Genomic DNA, 19200 nt, shown 5'->3' on the forward strand with positions numbered 1-19200 from the left:
AGGAGGCTGGGTGAGCCCTGGCAGCCCAAAACCTCCCGAACCCAATAGCCACCAAGCTCACAGCTGATCTCCACAAACTCGAGACGAGCACCCCCACACATGAGAATGAATCTGGCATGTGGATTTTGTGACCGAAATCTCCAAACTCGCAAAGAGTTAGGAAAGGACCACCTCCCCGGATCTTCCTGTTCTTCCAGGGCCTGGCAGTCACGCCCATGAAAGGTCCCTGGGAGCCATATAAGCTCATTAATGGCCAAGATCCAGAGACTCACAAATAAATCTTGGGAGAGAGCAATAAGCTATAGAGAAGCATTTAAGTCCTGCTTTATCAATCTGTTAAAAATTTTAAAATTTGTGAAGCGACATTTCATGTTCTACACCATTGGTGTACCAAGAGTAGCACACCATATTTGATGGAATGTAAAATACAAGGCAAACAATCTTGATTTAAAATATTGTATATTATATAATATATGGGCTGGAGCGATAGCAGAGCAGGTAAGGCATTTGCTTTGCATGAGGCCAACCCGGTCAACCCAGGTTCGACTCCTCCACCCCTCTCAGAGAGCCGGCAAGCTACCGAGAGGATCTCGCCTGCATGGCAAAGCCTAGCAAGCTACCCGTGAAGTATTCGATATGCCAAACACATTAATAAGTGTCACAATGGAGATGTTAATGGCCCTGCTTGAGCAAATCGATGAACAACGGGTGGACAGTGACAGTAACAGTGACTCTTAACAAGCAATACAAAATTAATTATTTAGGATCTGCCTTTGGGACAGGCTTGGATAGTGGTGGGAAAATCTAAAATAATCGTGGTGGTAAGGTGTAATGGGTTTGATATTAGAATATTGAATGTAGTAAATTATTGTGAACAATCTTATAAAAATGTTTTAAAAAGCACTAAACTTTAAAGGTCTTTTTTGAAGGAATAACAAAATGTTACAGCAAAATGGGAAAAATAAATGACTGCATGTAAATATTATTTTATATTTTAGTTTTAGTCATTCAGAGAAAAGTAGCTTAAAAACACACGTGTATGTTAAATGTAGTATTCATCGCAAGACCAAAAATACACATTAAATATTTTACATTTATTTTATATTTTTCAAACTGAAAAAAAGTAATCTAGTATATAATATATGATCACTAAGAGAAAAAAACAGAAGTATGGTAACCAAAAATATAGGAGAAGAAACAATGACAAATATAACAAAATATTGCACTAGTAAATGCCTCAAATAGATTGATTTAGTGGAAAAAACACATTGCATTTGTTAGCACAAATAAATTTAAAAATAAGTGTAGATTTGTATTTAGGAAATGTTAAAAAATAATAATGAAATTCCTAAAGAATTACACAACTGTATAATAGAAATCATTACATAGATTTGTAAATGTAAACTAAAAACATTAAATAAAATAGGATATATTACATATTGGGCCTGGAGCGATAGCACAGCGAGTAGGGCGTTTGCCTTGCACATGGCTGACCCAGGTTCGATTCCTCCACCCTTCTTGGAGAGTCCAGCAAGCTACCAAGAGTATCTCGCCAGTATGGCAAATCCTGGCAAGTTATCCATGATGTATTCAATATGCCAAAAACAGTAACACAAGTCTCACAATTTGTTGTAAGACATTACTTGTGCCTGCTCGAGCAAATCGATGAACAACAGGAGGACAGTGCAACGCTATTACATATTGAAAAAGTCAAATACATAAGCAAGATATAATAGTCAAGAACTTTGATGCAACTGACCATAGTATTGGAAATAAATATACTGGAGACCAAGAAATATAAAAAAATTCAAACAATTCAAAAAATTTTAGTATATCTTTCTTTTAAATAAATGGCCATAAATTACTATTGCTATAAATTACTATTATGTGCAAGCTTTTTATTTTTAATCTATAAATAACACATATTATTTATTATTATTTTGAATTTGGGCCACACCCAGAAGTTTTCAGGACCTACCCCTGCCTCTATACTCACAGATCACTCCTGGTGGGTGCAGGAGACCATATGCAGTGCTAGGAATGGAAATCCAGTCGGTTCACATGAAAGACAAATGCCCAGCCCACTGTACTATCGCTCCATTTACAGAGCAACCAATACTTAAAATGTTTAGGGGCTGGAGTGAGAGTACAGCGGATAGGGCATGTGTCATGTATAGGACTGACCTGGGCTCCATTCCCAGGAATCCCATAACGATTATGATGAATTGCCAGGAGTAATTTCAGAGAATAGAGCCAGGAGTAACTTCTGAGCAGCATGGGGTGTGCCTCACTTTCCCCCCCAAAATTATAAAGTTTTCAAACAGTCACCAGTTTTAGTACATCCTTTTAGAAATATAAACTCATCCTTTTACAAAATATAAATTAGAATATTTAAGACTTTTTGGGTAAAAAGTAAAAATGAAATATAAAGGTAAAAGGTAAAGGCCCTCCCGTTGATCGTCGATTTGCTCGAGCGGGCCCAGTAACGTCTCCATTGGAGACTTTTATTGTTACTGTGTCTGGCATATCAAATACTCTCGGTAGATTGCTGGGCTCTCCGAGACGGGTGGAGGAATCGAACTCGGGTCGGCCATGTTGGCCGCTTGTAAGGCGAACGCCCTACCCGCTGTGCTATTATGGAATGAAATATATGTTAAAGAAATTTTATAGTATTCAATACACATTAGAGAAAATAAATCTGTGATTAATAATCTATTCATAAGAGGTAGAAATATCACACCGACATATACAGAAAGTTGCTAAAGGAAGTGAATAATTAAGAACTAAACTAACTAATCTACAAAATAAACTGGTCAGACTGATCAGAAAAAATGAGGAAATAAAAAGTGCAAAAGTTATGCAGATAGTCAAAGAAGGAAAGAACATAATATTAAGAATAATCGTGCTGATAAATTTAAAAAAATTGTGAAGATAATCTGCAAAAACATTCTACAAAATCTGGTGTGATAATAGAGATCAAATAAAAAGGGTTTGCTAACAAAATTCAAATCAAACCTTAAAACCATCCTAGATGGCAAAATTCAAATTCAGGTGGCTTCTCTGATAATTATATACATGTACACGTAATAGTAGACATAGCAACAATATTACATGGAAATTTCCACAGAAAAGAAATGGAGAAACTATTTTTCAGAGATTAGACTAAATCGTTCTTATTGTTGTAACCTACTATACATTATAAGATAAAAAACTGATATCTAGTATTTCTTTTATTAGCCTATGTTTCACAAAGATGAATTCTAAATATATTTAACAACTTAAAAATAATTAGCACATTTACCAAGTATATGTAATTTATTATATTTTTCAATTTTCAATTTATTATATTTTTCAACTTATTTTATTATTCAATTTACTCAATTTATTATATTATTTCAATTTATTATATTATTCAATTTATTATATATTTCAATTTATTGTATTTTCAATTTTGCAATTTATTATATTTTTCAAAATTAATACATTTATAACATGATCAAAATGATTGCATAGTGTTTTTAAAATTAAAATGACTTGCTAAGGGACTGAGAGATGTCTACATAGCTAAATTATCTGTCTTGCAAGTGCCTCAGGTTTTGTGCCCAGTGCTACCACATTCACATAATGTGATCCTGGCAACTCTGATGTTTGTGCTCTGGTATTGCACCACCAGAGTCTGGTGTGTGAAAGCACCACAACTACAGGGTGTGACTCCCTATGTACATAACAAAGAGAAAATGGTGCTTGAGCACTGTGGTTATGAGGGTATGACCACCACATTGACCCTTGGTAATCACTACAACCAAAGCAGGCACTGTTTGTGGTTGGTACCTACCTCTGATGCCTAAGATCCCTGATATTGCAAGCAATTTCCTTTTGCACCACAGTCAAGATCAGGTAGCTACATGAAGTATAACTAAAGAGTGTGACACCCTGACAAACAGTTATTTGAAGCATTGCAATGGAAGGAGTTCAATGCCTAGTGAGCCAACCTATATAAAGCTCGCAAGTGTCCAACAAGAGATGAATGGATAAAGAAGTTGAGGAAATGAAATATCGCCCTTTGCTTCAATATGGAAGAAACCGGAATATATCAGGCTAGGGAAATAATTCAGAAAAAAAATATAAATCCCAAATAATCACACTTATATAAAATGAAATGAAGCAAAACTAGGGGACGAGACATTGTCCAATAAAAGTAAATCTTTAACAAAAGAACAGAAGTTATAGAAATGAAAGGAGAGAATTGAAAAGGTGAAAAATCTTTAATAGACTTTGACACTTGGCTGGTGGGCATGATAACATATTTTCAGTGCAAAATTGTAATCCCTAAATCAAAAAATGATGACTTGTTAAGTCTTATCTAAATAAAATTTAAAAGGAAGGTAAAACAAAATCTGAAGTATTATTTTTCTGTATAGCAGTATAAATAAATTTTATAATCATGTTACTATACAGAAAAAAGCCTTACACCAGAGTACAGGCTTTATCTAATTTATATAAATTTCAAAGATTAGATGTTAATGTCTAGGTGGTAGTTAACTTTGAGAAACGTTGTGGAACTAATTATGGGAAGGGCTATGAGGAAGATTTAAGATTAGGGTGCTAGTAATATTCTAATTTTTCATCAGAATGATAGGTCTATAGATATGTTCACAGTGAAAGTTGGTATTCACTATATAGAACATTTGTGGTTTTATATTATCTATAATACTTATATCTAAAGAGCTGTTAAAAATATTTTCTTGGACCTGGAGAACTAACAAAACGAGCAGGGCACTTTTCTTGCATATAGCAAACTTGATTCAATCTCAGGCTCCCTCATATAGTTCCTGGAATATGTTTTGGAGTAATCCTGGAGCACAGAACCAAGAGTAAGCCCTGAGCTCCCGGTGTGAGTGTGAGACCGACTGCCCTCCGAAATTACAAAACGTTCTTATTTATCGATTTGCTCGAGCGGGCCCAGTAACGTCTCCATTGGAGATTTTGTTGTTACTGTGTTTGGCATATCGAATACATCACGGGGAGCTTGCCAGGCTCTGCCAGGCTCTCTGAGAGGGGCAGAGGAATCGAACTCGGGTTGGCCATGTTGGCTGCGTGCAAGGCAGACGCCCTACTGCTGTGCTATCGCTCCAGCCCAATGAAATTACATTTTACCATGTAAATAAAATAGTGATAAATAAATAAATAATACTTAAATTCATAATTTTCCTAGAATACAACAAAATTATCAACGTATTATTATACTCAACAAAATATTATTTTTATGGAACTGCCATATTATCCTAAATAGTTTTTAACACACTTACATTAATTCCTGAGTCCATGAATAAAAGAAAATATTTGTGAGTAATGTAATTTTTTTTTGCAGAAAGAGAACAATAATTATATTTGTTTATGTGTTTTGGGACCACATCAGGCAGTATTCAGGGCTTACTCCTGACTCTGTCTCAGGGATCACTTCTGGTATACCTGAAGGAAACACATGTGACGCTGGTAAAACGTTAGTTTAACATGTGACATTAGTAAAACATTAATAATACTCATTGCTCAGGGCTGGAGCAATAGTACAACGGTAGAGCAATTGCTTTGTACACTGTTAAGCTTGGTTCGATCCCCAGTGTCACATGTGTTTCCTTTAGGTAAATATGAAGTAGCACCATAGCACTGTCCTCCCATTGTTCATCGATTTGCTCAAGCGGGAACCAGTAATATCTCCATTGTGAGACTTGTTGTTACTGTTTTTGGCATATTGAATACGCCACAAGGATCTTGCAAGGCTCTGCCATGTGGGCGGGATACTCTCGATAGCTTGCTGGACCCTCTGAGAGGGACAGAGGAATCGAACCCATGGTGGCCGCATGCAAGGCAAATGCCCTACCTGCTGTGCTATCGCTCCTGACATAAAATTATTTTAAACATTTTTGTAAGTGAACAAAATGAATGAAAATAGATCTAAAAGACATGTGATTTATTATGCAGGATTTTAAATATATTGATATAACTGCTTTCAAGAAACACACAAGACACTGTAGTGAGTTTTCACTGCTTCCTATTCTACAGAAAGAAAGGTTAGATTGGGATTTACCAATAATCTGTGTTGCTGCATCATCACACTGTCTATCTCCAAATGATATGTAACATCAGTAACTTCAGTATGCTGACATGACTGTCCACTGGGGAATCTCAAATTTAGAGAAACTACTCTACTGAAATACCACTTAGCATCCTGCACCTCTCAGATAACATTCAGTCAGCAGGCTCATATTCTGCATCATTTTGATAGAGATATTTGAACAAAATTTTGCTGAAATTCTAAAACTTGCACATCATCATCATCAATGCTCTGGTTTAAGCACGAAGCAGGATTTTCCTGCACAATCAGTGGGTTCTACAGCTTCTATGTACTGCTACCACCTGGTTTGATTTAATTCTCTGCTACAGAAAGGCCAGAATTAGCAGATAGTACTATGCTCTGGTGGCTCCCAGTATTCTTGCTACTTAGAAACCTCTTGCTCTGTTGTTTCTAGTCAGTGATGTATGCACAACTATCATCTCTGTGAAAGGAGGGAGTGGCTCTAGATACAAGATTATCCATTTTTCTGTGGTAAAAAAAAATTTTAATATCCCAGTCAGTTCAAACTGCAGCTGTTTTATTATAAAAGTTGATCTATTCTGGTTCACACACTCTGCTTTTGGATATTTTATGATTTTCTCTGCTCCTTCTTCCTCTTTATTTTCTTTCATCTTCTTTCATCTCATTAATTTTTTTCTTATTATTAAAAATAATGCCTATAGCCCACTCCTCCATCCTATTTAAATTCTGCCTGATTCTCCTTAATAAATAATAGGCCAGTTTTTCTTTTTCTCCAGTTTATGGTGCTCTCCTGCTTCTATTCATCCTCTTTCTGCTTCTGCTTCTATTCTTCCATCTCCTCAGCATCTGGAAGTATTTCTAGTTTTATTTTTTTAAAATGCATCAGAGAAAACTTAAATTTTCTTGGTGTGATGGGATAACTCTTTGTTGTTTTGATTTGCATTTCCCTACTAACCAATGATTATTAATTTTATTTTTATTTTTTATACATACCTTTCTTTTCTTTCTTGTATATAATTTTTTATATATATGGCCAATATGGGCTGGAGCAATAGCACAGTGGGTAGGGCATTTGCCTTGCATGCAGCCAATGTGGCCAACCCGATTTCAATTCCTTCGCCCCTCTCGGAGAGCCCAGCAAGCTACCGAGAGTATCTCGCCCACACGGCAGAGCCTGGCAAGCTCCCCGTGACGTATTCGATATGCCAAACACAGTAACAACAAGTCTCAAAATGGAGACATTACTGGACCCGCTCAAACAAATCAATGAACAACGGGAGGACTGTGACCATGACCGTGATGGCCAATATACCTTTTAGTCATCTTTAAGTCATTTTCAAAGAATTGTCTGTAACCTTCTCTCATTTTGTTTTCTAAGGAGGCTTTTGTTTTTGTTGGACTTTAGTATGAGTTTTCTATACCTTGACTATTAGTCCTTTTGTGTTATGTATGTTGAGAAAATATTTTCTCCAAGTTAATCCTCCACTTCACATTTTAACCTTTTGATTATTATATTAAATGCTCATACATCTGAGGGTTTATCTCTGGGCTCTAAATTCTATTCCATTTATGTGAGAGTCTGTCTTTATTTCGATACCATGTGGGTTTAGTTACTATAGATTTTCAGTAAAGACTAAAGTGTGGAGAAGAAATACCTCCAATTTTCTTTTGATCTCAGAGTACTTTGATGATTCTTGGGAATTACTTGTATAAAAAAGTCCAAAACTAGTAAGTGCTGCTGGGAATCTGGAAAAATGAACTCTGATTCATTGCTGATGGGACTGTTTTTTGGTTCAGCATCTTTGGCAAATGGTTTGAAGACATCTCAAAAGACAAGTATAGATTTTCACTTCTATCTTGCAATTTTACTCTAGGACATCTACCCCACCCCAAACACAAAAATATTAATCAGAAAGGACATTTGCATACTTATATTGATTGCAGCATTGTTGACAATAGTCAGGATCTGGAGGCAATCTAAGTATCCAATAACAGATCAATGGATAAAGAAATTGTGGTATATACACATATATTGGATTATTACTCAGCTATAAGGAAAGATAAAATTACATCCTGTTCTTTATTTGCTTCTAACTTGAATGAAATTGGATCGAATCATACTAAGTGAAAAAAAAAATAGACACCAGGTGCTCTCCCTCATTTGTGGAGAACAAGGAAACAAAGCAAGGGACTAGACAATCCTCAGTAAAAAATACCACTGAGATATGGTCAGTAGAAGTGTATCTAAGGAGAAAGAGAGGGATCTTGAGATAATGTTTGAGGGAGTGAGACTCTCAGTTAATGAACATGGTGCATTAGTTCTGTTTGTTTAATATTCTCACAGTAGCATAAACACACAAACACTGTCCTCCCATTGTTCGATTTGCTCAAGCAGGCCCAGTAACGTCTCCTGTGTAAACTCAAAAAAGGACAGCAGCAGTGGTGGCTCTATCTCTCCCACCGCCCACATCTGGTAGTCTCACCCTGCTTCCCCCACCCCGGGGAGGTCGATGGCGATGGGCAGGTCAAGGAAGGAAACGAGGGCCAGGCTGGGTGGTCTTAGTTGCAGTTTATTCCAATCCTCTCTCCATCTACTCTCGTCTCTCTCCTGCTTCTTCCTCTCCTATGCTACTTCATTCTCCTTCTCCATGCCCCTTCATCCTCCTTCTCTGGAGTCTGGATTCTGATCCTGATCCCCTCTCTCCTCTTGCTCTGAAGTCTGCATTCTGATCCCCCAGCCCACTCTTACAGTACAGTTAAATCCCAAAGTTATGAGGGGTTGGGGTAATAATTATACATAGGTAAGGTCACAATCAATAGGGGTAAAATTCTTTCCCTCAGGGAAAGCTGCTTCTAGGACAGGTTGTCATTATCAGATCAATCCACCCTAGAGCTGAATTCCCTGGGTGTGTTTCTCCTCTCCTTGTCTAACAAACATATAAGCATATATAACATAAATCATTTTGTATGGATACAGTAAGAAATGCCTTAAACTTATAGAACTGCCCTTCTAGGGCCATCTCCGTCTCAGACTACAGTGTTCAGGCCAGATAGTCTTTCCTCTCCCTAGCAGGGTCCTAGTCTCATCGTTACTTTTGGATCCTGACAGCATTTGTCTATGATCAAACTCTTAACTTATAGTTAAGAATCGTGGCACTTTGGCCTGGCACATTTCGATGCCAGGGTAGCTCACTGCTTGCCCTGGGTCCATTCAGTCCCTCACCACTTGCCCTAGGTCCATTCAGTCCCTCATCGGGACTCTGCATTTGGGGTGTTAGGAACTAAGGGCAACTGAGGCTTAATTAGAGAAAGCAGATGCCCAGGAGTGAATAATATTCAAAGCCAATTAAATCCTAAGTTACAAAGTATAATGTTAACATTCTTCCTGTAGCCAGAATCTGGAAAATCCTGAGTGCCTGAGAACAGATGACTGGTTAAAGGAACTTTGGTACATTTACACAATGGAGTACTACATAGCTGTTAGAAAAGAGGAAGTCATGAAATTTACATACAAGTGGTACTACCTGGAAAGTATCATGTTAAACGAAATGACTCAGAAAGAAAGGGTTAGACATAGAAAGGTTGCACTCATCTGGGGAACATAAAGTAACAAAATAGGAGACTAACACCCAAGAATGGCTGAGATTAATACCAGGAATTTTACTCCATGTCTTGGAGGCCAACCACATATGCTAGGGAAAAAGGGAGCTCAGATAGAGAAGGGAGCACCAAATAAAGGGTGTTGGGAGGATCCTCCCAGGATGGGAGATGCATGCGGAAAGTAAACTATAGACCAACATGATTGCCACCCATTGCCTCTTTTGCAAACCACAACACCCGATAATAGAGAGAGAACAAAAGGGAATGTCCTGCCACAGAGGCAGGGTGGGATGGAGGGGATGGGAGGTGGGAGGGATACTGGGATTCGTGGTGGTGGGAAATGGGCACTGGTGGAGGGATGGGTATTTGATCATTGTATAATCGAAACCCAAGCACAAAAATTTTAAGTCTACAACTGTACCTCATGATGTCTCACTAATAAAAATTAAAAAAGAAAAACTGTTCATAAGGCATAAGGAGAGGAGAAAGGCAATATTTCATTCATACATATAAAATCATAGATTTCTGAGGAATCTAATCTTACAAGTTAACAGAGTCTGATTAGGGGGAAAGCTGATTAACTGATTGGGGAGGAGAGCATAGGGAAGAATTTACAGATAAACACAATGGAATGGAAGTGCCTCAGGAGCACTGTGATGGGTATAACCAGATAAACCTAAGCTCCTTGTGAAGAAAGGGAGAAAGGACAAAGCAAAGTCATCCTACAGTCTCCATTGTTTTGAGACTTGCTGTTACTTTTTTTGGCATTTTGAATACTTTGCGGGTAGCTTGCCAGGCTTTGCCACGTGGGCGAGATACTCTCGGTAGCTTGCAGGACTCTCCGAGAGGGGCAGAGGAATCGAACCAGTCTTGGCAGGGCTGGCTGTGCGAAAGGCAAATACCCTACCTCTGTGCTATTGCTCCACTGTAACATAAGGCATGAATTTTAAAACTAAAATAGTTTGTTGTCCGTCCTGAGTACACTTACACAGATTCGTTAAGAGGAAACACTCGAATTAATATGTGACACCCAGACGTCCCTACTGTATGTCAGTATCTTTCAATCCTTCCCCCAACTGCAAGTGATAGAAGCAGAGGCAAAGCCAGATATGGTTATGGAGCAATTCTTAGAGCCATTTAAAGAATTGTATATCTTATCTGTTTCCTCCTCCAGACTTTCATTAATACCTCTATACATTTATAAATTCAATAATTTGTAAATATCGAATCAAAATTTTACTTTGTGGCTTTACAAGATTATACTTGTGTTTTTTTTTTTTTTTTTTTTTTTTTTGCTTTTTGGGTCACACCTGGCCATGCTCAGGGGTTACTCCTGGCTCATGCACTCAGGAATCACTCCTGGTGGTGCTTGGGTGACCATATGGGATGCTGGGAATCGAACCTAGATTGGCTACATGCAAGGCAAACGCCCTACCTGCTGTGCTATCACTCCAGCCCCAATTATACTTGTTTTTTTAATTAAATAGCTTCTGCCTGCCATGTCTTTATATTCAATATACTAGCCTAAATGATTTTTATTTACCTCCTATATTCCTGTCTATGACTGCTTGATTTACTTCTTAATTGACTGGAATCCTAAATTTACTATAGTATTCAGTGAGTATTTGCATTTCTTTTATCTCCCCTCTAAAAAAAAGGTAAAAACTTAAAAAAAAAGTCTTCAGTTTGTTCTCTTGTGTAGAAGGCTAAAGGTTAAACTGTTCTTTCAATCAATTCTGATAGTGCACAGTAATATAAATTTGATTCAGCGTTTGTGTGCTTCTCTTTAGATTTTGAAGGTAGAGGACTAACTGAATATTTACAGGGAAATAATTAATAATAGTGATGTTTTGAGAATCCAGGATCAAGACACTGATGGTTGAACCCTAGTTAGAATGTTCTGAGGATATTGCCTTGCTTGTGGCCGAATTCTGATATGTTAGGATCATATCCCCGAATTTAGAAACGCTTTTCATTGATCTTTAAATTCTCACAATCAAAAATTTGTAGGCAATTTTATCTTAGATGAAACCAATATTGGTATTTGTACTGGCACTATGTACCAACAATGCTCTAATTATTTGTTTACTGTATATATACAGCAAAACTGCATTTATGCCCTTCCATGTTACAATTAACTTATAATCCATTTAAAACATTTTATAGTAATTGAAATTTCACTGTGGATTCTAAAATTGTTCATTCCTCAAAATATCTCATTATATTGTCTATGAATTGGCACCTAATCTTCTAAATTGGATGATAGTATGCATTTGTAGTAGTAAGTTAAACTATATTTTCATGGACATTAATTGACTAAATGACTCCACAAGATAAAGTGCAATATTATTTGCAAAAGGGACCCCTATTTTTACTCTGTTCCCATTTTCTTTGACGTTTAGTCTTGTAATTGCTTTTGCATTTGATTTTGGCGTTAGCAATAGTAGAAAGAAGAGTAACTGAGAGCATGCCTATCTATCATAATTTTCAAAATCACCTTGGTCAAAGCTAGTCATAGGAAAACATAGCCTTGTGATGCTAAACTGAAAATTTAAATCGGAGTCTTCTCACAGTACTGTTTGCCCTAATGTGCCATAATGTGTTACCTATAGATTATTTTGCTTAAATTATTTTAACATATTTGGAACTATAATATTTTCTTCTCCTTTATTAATGAAACGAATAGAACAGTTGGCAGTCAAAATTTGAAAGTGAATCATGCCTACTCTATTCTACTATGCAGACAGCTTAGGAAATAAATTCAATATTCCTCCGCCCCTCTCGGAGAGCCCGGCAAGCTACCAAGAGTATCTCGCCCGCATGGCAGAGCCTGGGAAGCTACCCGTGATGTATTAGATATGCCAAACACAGTAACAAAAAAGTCCCCAATGGAGACATTACTGGGCCCGCTCGAGGAAATCGATGAACAATAGGAGGACCGTGACCGTGACATTGCTGTGATATATTTCCCCTAATGAAAACTATCACCAAATAAAGACACATGGAATCTCTTTATATTTTACATTTTGGGAACTCGTGACATGGCTATAAAAACAATCATTTCAACTCTTCACTATTAACAAAAAGTATCCTTCATTATCATTATCATTACAACATCAACACCAATATTATACTAGAACCACTATTAAAGGCAGAGGAAGTGATCTGGCTTAAAATCAGGTTAGGAGATTAAAGAGATTTTATGTAAATTAAAATTATTCTCCTTCATTGTTCTTATTCTCAAAATTTAGGGTTTAAGGAGAAGCACTGTAGCATGAGGCATGTTTGGAAGATCTAGAGTTTGAAATAAAGTCAGAGCTCCAGGTAGCAACGCTTTAAAGTTCATGGTGAGCAGTCACATCTGAGTCCTCTGACAAGGCCAAATTAGACAGTCAGTGTTTTATGGGTAAATTTCTGTAGATAGTAGCTAGGCATGAATGTGCCCAGGTCTCCCTTGTACATCGCCCCCTAAGTCATCAGAAAGAAGTTTAGCATTGTGAACCAGAGATTCTGGGGGAAGAATCTTAGGCAATAGGGATTTTATGCTGCCTTATTGAGGAAGGATAATCTTTTCCATAATTGGATTATGACTTCAATACATAACAGGATAGCAGCTGAATCTTATCTTTTTTCCTGTCCTGTTCTGTCACTTCACCATTCTTGACTGGATTTAACAAGTTTATCTCTTGAAACTTCAGAAGCTAGTGTTTTGGTGATCCAGTGATCCCTGGTCTTGGTTTATACTTCTGTATTTGTCCTAATCTAACATTTCAGCACTGTGCCAGGGTGAATTTATTTATGTGCTGGACTATAATTATTTCTCACCAGGCTCTGCAGGAGGCCACTTCTCTCCCTTTGAAATCAGATTCAGAGAATTATTGATCAAATTATCCTTTACATGCAACCCCTTCTGCAGAGCACAAGAGAAAGTCTAAAGCTTCCTTATAAAGTTTCTTCTCTGACATAATGTAAGCCATAATATCCATCAAAGTGTTGTGTATAGTTGATTAATTTATTTTCAAAATGGAATTTGAGTATTGTATTTGCAACATATTATTGCCAATTCTTTCAAATCTTCCATTGTTGCAGTGTCACAACAGCTAAAAGATATGAGAGTCTAAACTTCTTGGGAATAGGGCTGAAGTTGATACCATGAGATGATAATGATAGAAGTGACATTAGTGTTATTATTATATCCCCTTAACAGTATTTTCTCAAAAACATGTGTATAAATGTCTTTGACAGTTTTTAAGTTAAAGGAAGTATTTTATTTTATGAAAATAAAAGTTTTAAGAGATGCACCAAAAAATAGTCCAGATGAGAAAGTGAAATGACAATATTAAAGGTTTAATCTTTATTTCTAGCACTATCTCTATCTCCTTTTCTCTGTTTCTCTTTCTCTAACTCTGTCTTTGGCTCTAGCTCTCTGTCTCTAGGATGTCTCTGGCTCTCTCTCTGTCTATATATTTCCATCTCTGTTCCTATCACTAGCTGTTCCTCTCTCTATATAATCATCTCTATCTCTATAGACACCTATACCCATGCCCATTTCTCTAACTGTATCAGCTATACTTTCATTTTACTTGAAATCTTTTTCCATGTATCATTTTTTAAATATTTCAAATAGACTACACAAGATTGCTTTTTACTGCCACAGACCTCACCTTTATACATAAAAGTAGCCCATAAGGAAAATTGCCTACTCAATAAATGCAAACATTTACAGTCTCACCCGAGTCTCTTGAAAATATAGAATACTAAACACTAAGTGAGACTTTTTTTTTTTGAGCTTTTTGAGTCCCCAAGAAATTGATCTCTCCATCCATGAAATGCTTCGTGGAGTGAAGTACTGAGGGGAAAAAAATCACTTGGATTTATATTTTGGCTTCAAAGGGGATGTTTTCTTTGTATTTTAAAACCTGTTGATTTGATATTATGAAAACTATGGAGACCATAACTGTGAGCAATCTGACAGTGACCCAAATTCTGTCATGGGTCATTGCCTGGAAATAGTGAGAACAACAAATTCCTAGAATTAAACATGCTACATTACTGGCCAATAACTTGTTAAATTTTTTGGAAAGAAAAAGACAAAGATTCCTGTGGATTCTGGTCTATTTCTCACAAGCAATCAGTACACGTTTCTTTATTTTTGAATGTGAACATGGAGGCACAGTAAAGAGAGACACTGGAGGTCAGGTCAATCTCACCCAACCTTTCCCCACCATGTTACTTTTGTGAAAATCACTTTGACCTCTCTAGACCATAGCTTTGAAATGGGAGCAACTGTGTTTTCTCTGGTAGATGGTATGCTTTGAAACACAAAGTCTCAGAAAGGGAAGAGCGAGGACGAACAAGAAAAACAAACAAACAAACAGACATGTTTCATTTATTCTATTCTATTTTGCTCTATTTTCAGGTTTGGTGAAATCTTAAAACTACCACAACCTATTTGTGGAATGAATATCAGGACACATCATTTTTCAGGTAAAAGACCTTTGAAATTGGATTTTTGTTAGTGTTTCTGATTACAGCTTCTAGTTTGACATAAGTTATGCATAAAAGTAGTATCATAGAATAAAAAGGGACCAGAAGTATTTTTGAGAGAGTAATTAGAAAATGCATGATGGTTCTTTTATTTTTGTTTTGTTTAGGGGCTATACTCAGCAGTGCTAGACATACTCAAGACTCTTTGCTCAGGGATTACTATTCCTGACAGTAGTGACAGATTCTCATGCTATGCAGGTAGTGGAACCTGGGTTGGCAGTGCACAAGGCAAGCACCATACCCATTGTATGTATCTCCAACCCTTATGATGTTTTCTTGTATTCTACTAAACAGAAACATGGCTGCATGCTAATCACCACCATACGCGGGTTCTTTGTGGAGATAGGTCCATATGGTTTAGTAAGGATATTGTCTAGAAGGACGTTTTATACCCCTTATCTTCCTCACCCAACAGTATCCACAGCTATGATTCACCAATAGAAAATGACGGTACTAATTTATTTAGCAACACTATAGTGAGAATAATGGACACTGTAAATGCCCAAATATTGGAATAATGATATGAAGTTGAATTGTCATGTTTGACTCATCACTGAAAAACACTTTGGGCATTTTGAGAGGACAAAATCTGCCACAAGGCTTTCAACCTATCTAGAAAAATTCCTCACAATTGAATCTGCTAAATAGTTTATTAGTTTCCATGTGCCTAGCACTGTACTATATGTTAGAGATACAAAAAGAAAAGTGTGTGAAATACGTGTCTTACTCTTTTGGAGCTCAGATATTACTCAGTAAGTCAAAATTCACATGAACGTTTGGATGAGTATTTTATATTTAAAACTTTCTAGTTTATTCTTGGGCTGTGCTCATTGTTTCTCTAGCAAGTAAAGTTTACTACTTGGTGTCCCTCACAGATATGTTGGGCATCCATTATTTCTCAAGTACTCCTTAGACATCGAGGATATAATGGGGTTAGCTGAGTTACAGAGTCTTCCAATTTGGACCTTTTTTCCTTGTGGTGCTCGGGATCAAACCAGGGATTCATAGATTCGAGTCAGGTGCTTTCCCACTGAGCCAGTGCCCTGATTTTTTGCCAATTTAGAGCTTTAAATTCCCTTTTCCTTGAGGATCTGTACCTTGCTTCAAAATTGCTTTGACCATTTCTGTGGTGTCAATAACACTGCTCTACTGGATCTGTTGGTCTAAATGATGCTATCATTTACAGTAATGAAAGAAAAGGTGTACCTGAGAAAATGTAGTGTGTAATATTAAAATGGTTCTGATTAGCAATAGACAAAATTGAACATGTGTCTGTAAGACATTCTTCTTTCAGCTACTGAAATGAAAAAAAAATACATGATGCTGTCACATTACAAATATGCTGTGCATTTCACTTCTGCTGCTCCTGAAATATAGTGATGTTCAGTGATGTTCAGCTTGTTTTCTTTTTGAAGACTTTGACATGCCACATTATTTCTTGATCTTTGTATGTTGAGGAATGTCATTTCTCATCATTCCGAGTCTTGTTTCTCTGGGTAAGGACACCTGTATTCTTTGTGTCTTTAAAATTCAAATGATGGATGCTGAGAATACATACATATTTTCACTTTCCCACTTTTCATTTGGTCTTTGCAACTAACAGGAAAGACAATCTCAATAATATTGATTTGAGCTAAAATGTTTTCTCTTTTTAGAATCATGTAGCGGGACTCCACGCTAGGCTGTTTTCACTCGGGGCGCCCCAGAGGGGGTGGGTGAGAGCCCTCCCCGCCCCAATGGACCCAGCCCTGGCAGCTGACTTCTACTACCCAACTGCTACTATGCTCCAGGATGCTTTCGTGGCCATGTAACACATTATAAGACACTTCCTACCCATTTTCCATAATTACCACATCATATTTGATGGGGTTCAGACAGTAGGCAATAGAACAGAGAGAGAAATATATACATACATGCCTCTCGGAGAGCCCAGCAAGCTAACGAGAGTATCCCGCCCACAAAGGCAAAGTCTGGCAAACTACCCGTGGCATATTCGATATGCCAAAAACAGTAACGACAACAGGTCTCATTCCACTGACTCTGAAAGAGCCTCCAATGTTGGGAAAAGACAAGTAAGAAGAGGCTGCTAAAATCTCAGGACTGGGAGGAATAGAGACGCTACTTGCACCCGCTCGAGTAAATCCATTAACAACAGGATGACAGTGACAGTGACAGTGACAGAATCATGTACCACTTGGCAGTCATGAAGCATATGGTGAGGGAGAGGTACGGGGCAGCTCCTCGGCTGGCTGGGCCTTTGAAAGACTAGAAATGGAAAGTGACAGTTCGTGTTCTTCACTGTCTGTAGCAGCCTGATCACTAGCTATGCCAAGTTCTCTTTGAGAACACTGAAGATTTTCTTAGCCACCATTTTCACTCTTTCTTCAATTTTCCATAAATAATAATTATATAGCAACCATATATACATAAGCTAAAGAAATAATAATCTCTAAGAATTAAAAAGACAGACATTGTTTGTCTATGTTTATCTTTTTTTCCTGAATATATGTCCAGGAATTAAATCCTTTAATCAGGGGTTACTCTAATATAAATCTTGTATATGATGATAATACTTAATTAAATAAAAATTAAATATATTTCTTTGACACACACATACATAGAAATAAATAAATGATTCACTTATTCTAGAGATCTGCTATACAGAATTATGCCAAAAGTTTACAGATTTTATACTGAAACATTTCTGAAGAGGAAAGACGCATGTTAGGTGTTCTTACCAGAGTAAAGTTAGAAATTAAAAAGAGAAAAAATATATAACAAACTTGTTTCATTAGTAATAATTATAATGGAAACACAATGACAATCTGGCCAGGATTTTAAACATTCATCTTTTCAGTCATTCTGGGCTGAGTATTTCTCTGTATTATTTATGATCTGGGTTCTGGGCATTCTTTTCTAGAGAATGTATGTTCATTTTGAGATCACAAGACTAAGTCTTGAGTAGCCTGGTTAAAGGGATGAATATTCACACATATTATTAATCCTATGTGTTTTACATGAATGTTCTTTTGCTCCTGTTGGATTAAATTGAATGATCCAATCTCACCCCTTATTTGGCTTCTTGGACTATTGGCCTTACCTTACTGACTTTCTAGCCTACTTCCATCACTCACAAAAGACTTGATCATGATTGTCTTTCACAATCTACTCTAATATCAAAGTTTCAGCTTGATGACAGTCCAAGTGCTTCCACTAGCTCTAGCCCTACCATCTGACTCCTGTGATTAATGTTTTTAAAATTTTCTAGGTCAAAGGTTGTTGCAAGAACCATTCTAAATCTGCAAACCCAAGCTTTGACAGGTTACCTCCAATACAATGTTGTCTGCATTTGTATTTACCAAAAACATCTTCAAGGTCATTGTGATAACTTACTGATCTAGTTCACCCTTTCCTTCACTATTTTCTTTCCTTCTATTTCTTCCTGTTCAATTGTAAAAGATTTGGCTATGTCCCTTATTAATCAGAGTTGAATTTTTGATCATGTGTTTAAGATCCTTTTTTTTTTTTGCTGAAAGTTCCTCAGTCAGAAAGTTTTCATTGTGTTTAGAACAAAACCATATATCAGTTTTTTCTTCTGGATAGTAAGTACTTTCAGCCAACACATTTTTTAAAAGGTGGTACTGTTTTTGTTATCATATATAATTTAGGTCAAATTTGTGTTCTGAACTTTATTTGTAAGTAAGATTAAGAGTAACTTTTTTATTTTTAAATGTTATTATCTACACATTGGGCTGGAGCGATAGCACAGTGGTAGGGCGTTCGCCTTACAAGCGGCCAACATGGCCGACCCGAGTTCGATTCCTCCGCCCCTCTCGGAGAGCCCGGCAAGCTACCGAGAGTATTCGATATGCCAGACACAGTAACAACAAAGTCTCCAATGGAGACGTTACTGGGCCCGCTCGAGCAAATCGACGATCAACGGGAGGGCCTTTACC

The sequence above is a fragment of the Sorex fumeus genome, unplaced genomic scaffold (assembly GCF_029834395.1).
Source record: "Sorex fumeus unplaced genomic scaffold, SorFum_2.1 ptg000008l, whole genome shotgun sequence".
Taxonomy (NCBI): domain Eukaryota; kingdom Metazoa; phylum Chordata; class Mammalia; order Eulipotyphla; family Soricidae; genus Sorex; species Sorex fumeus.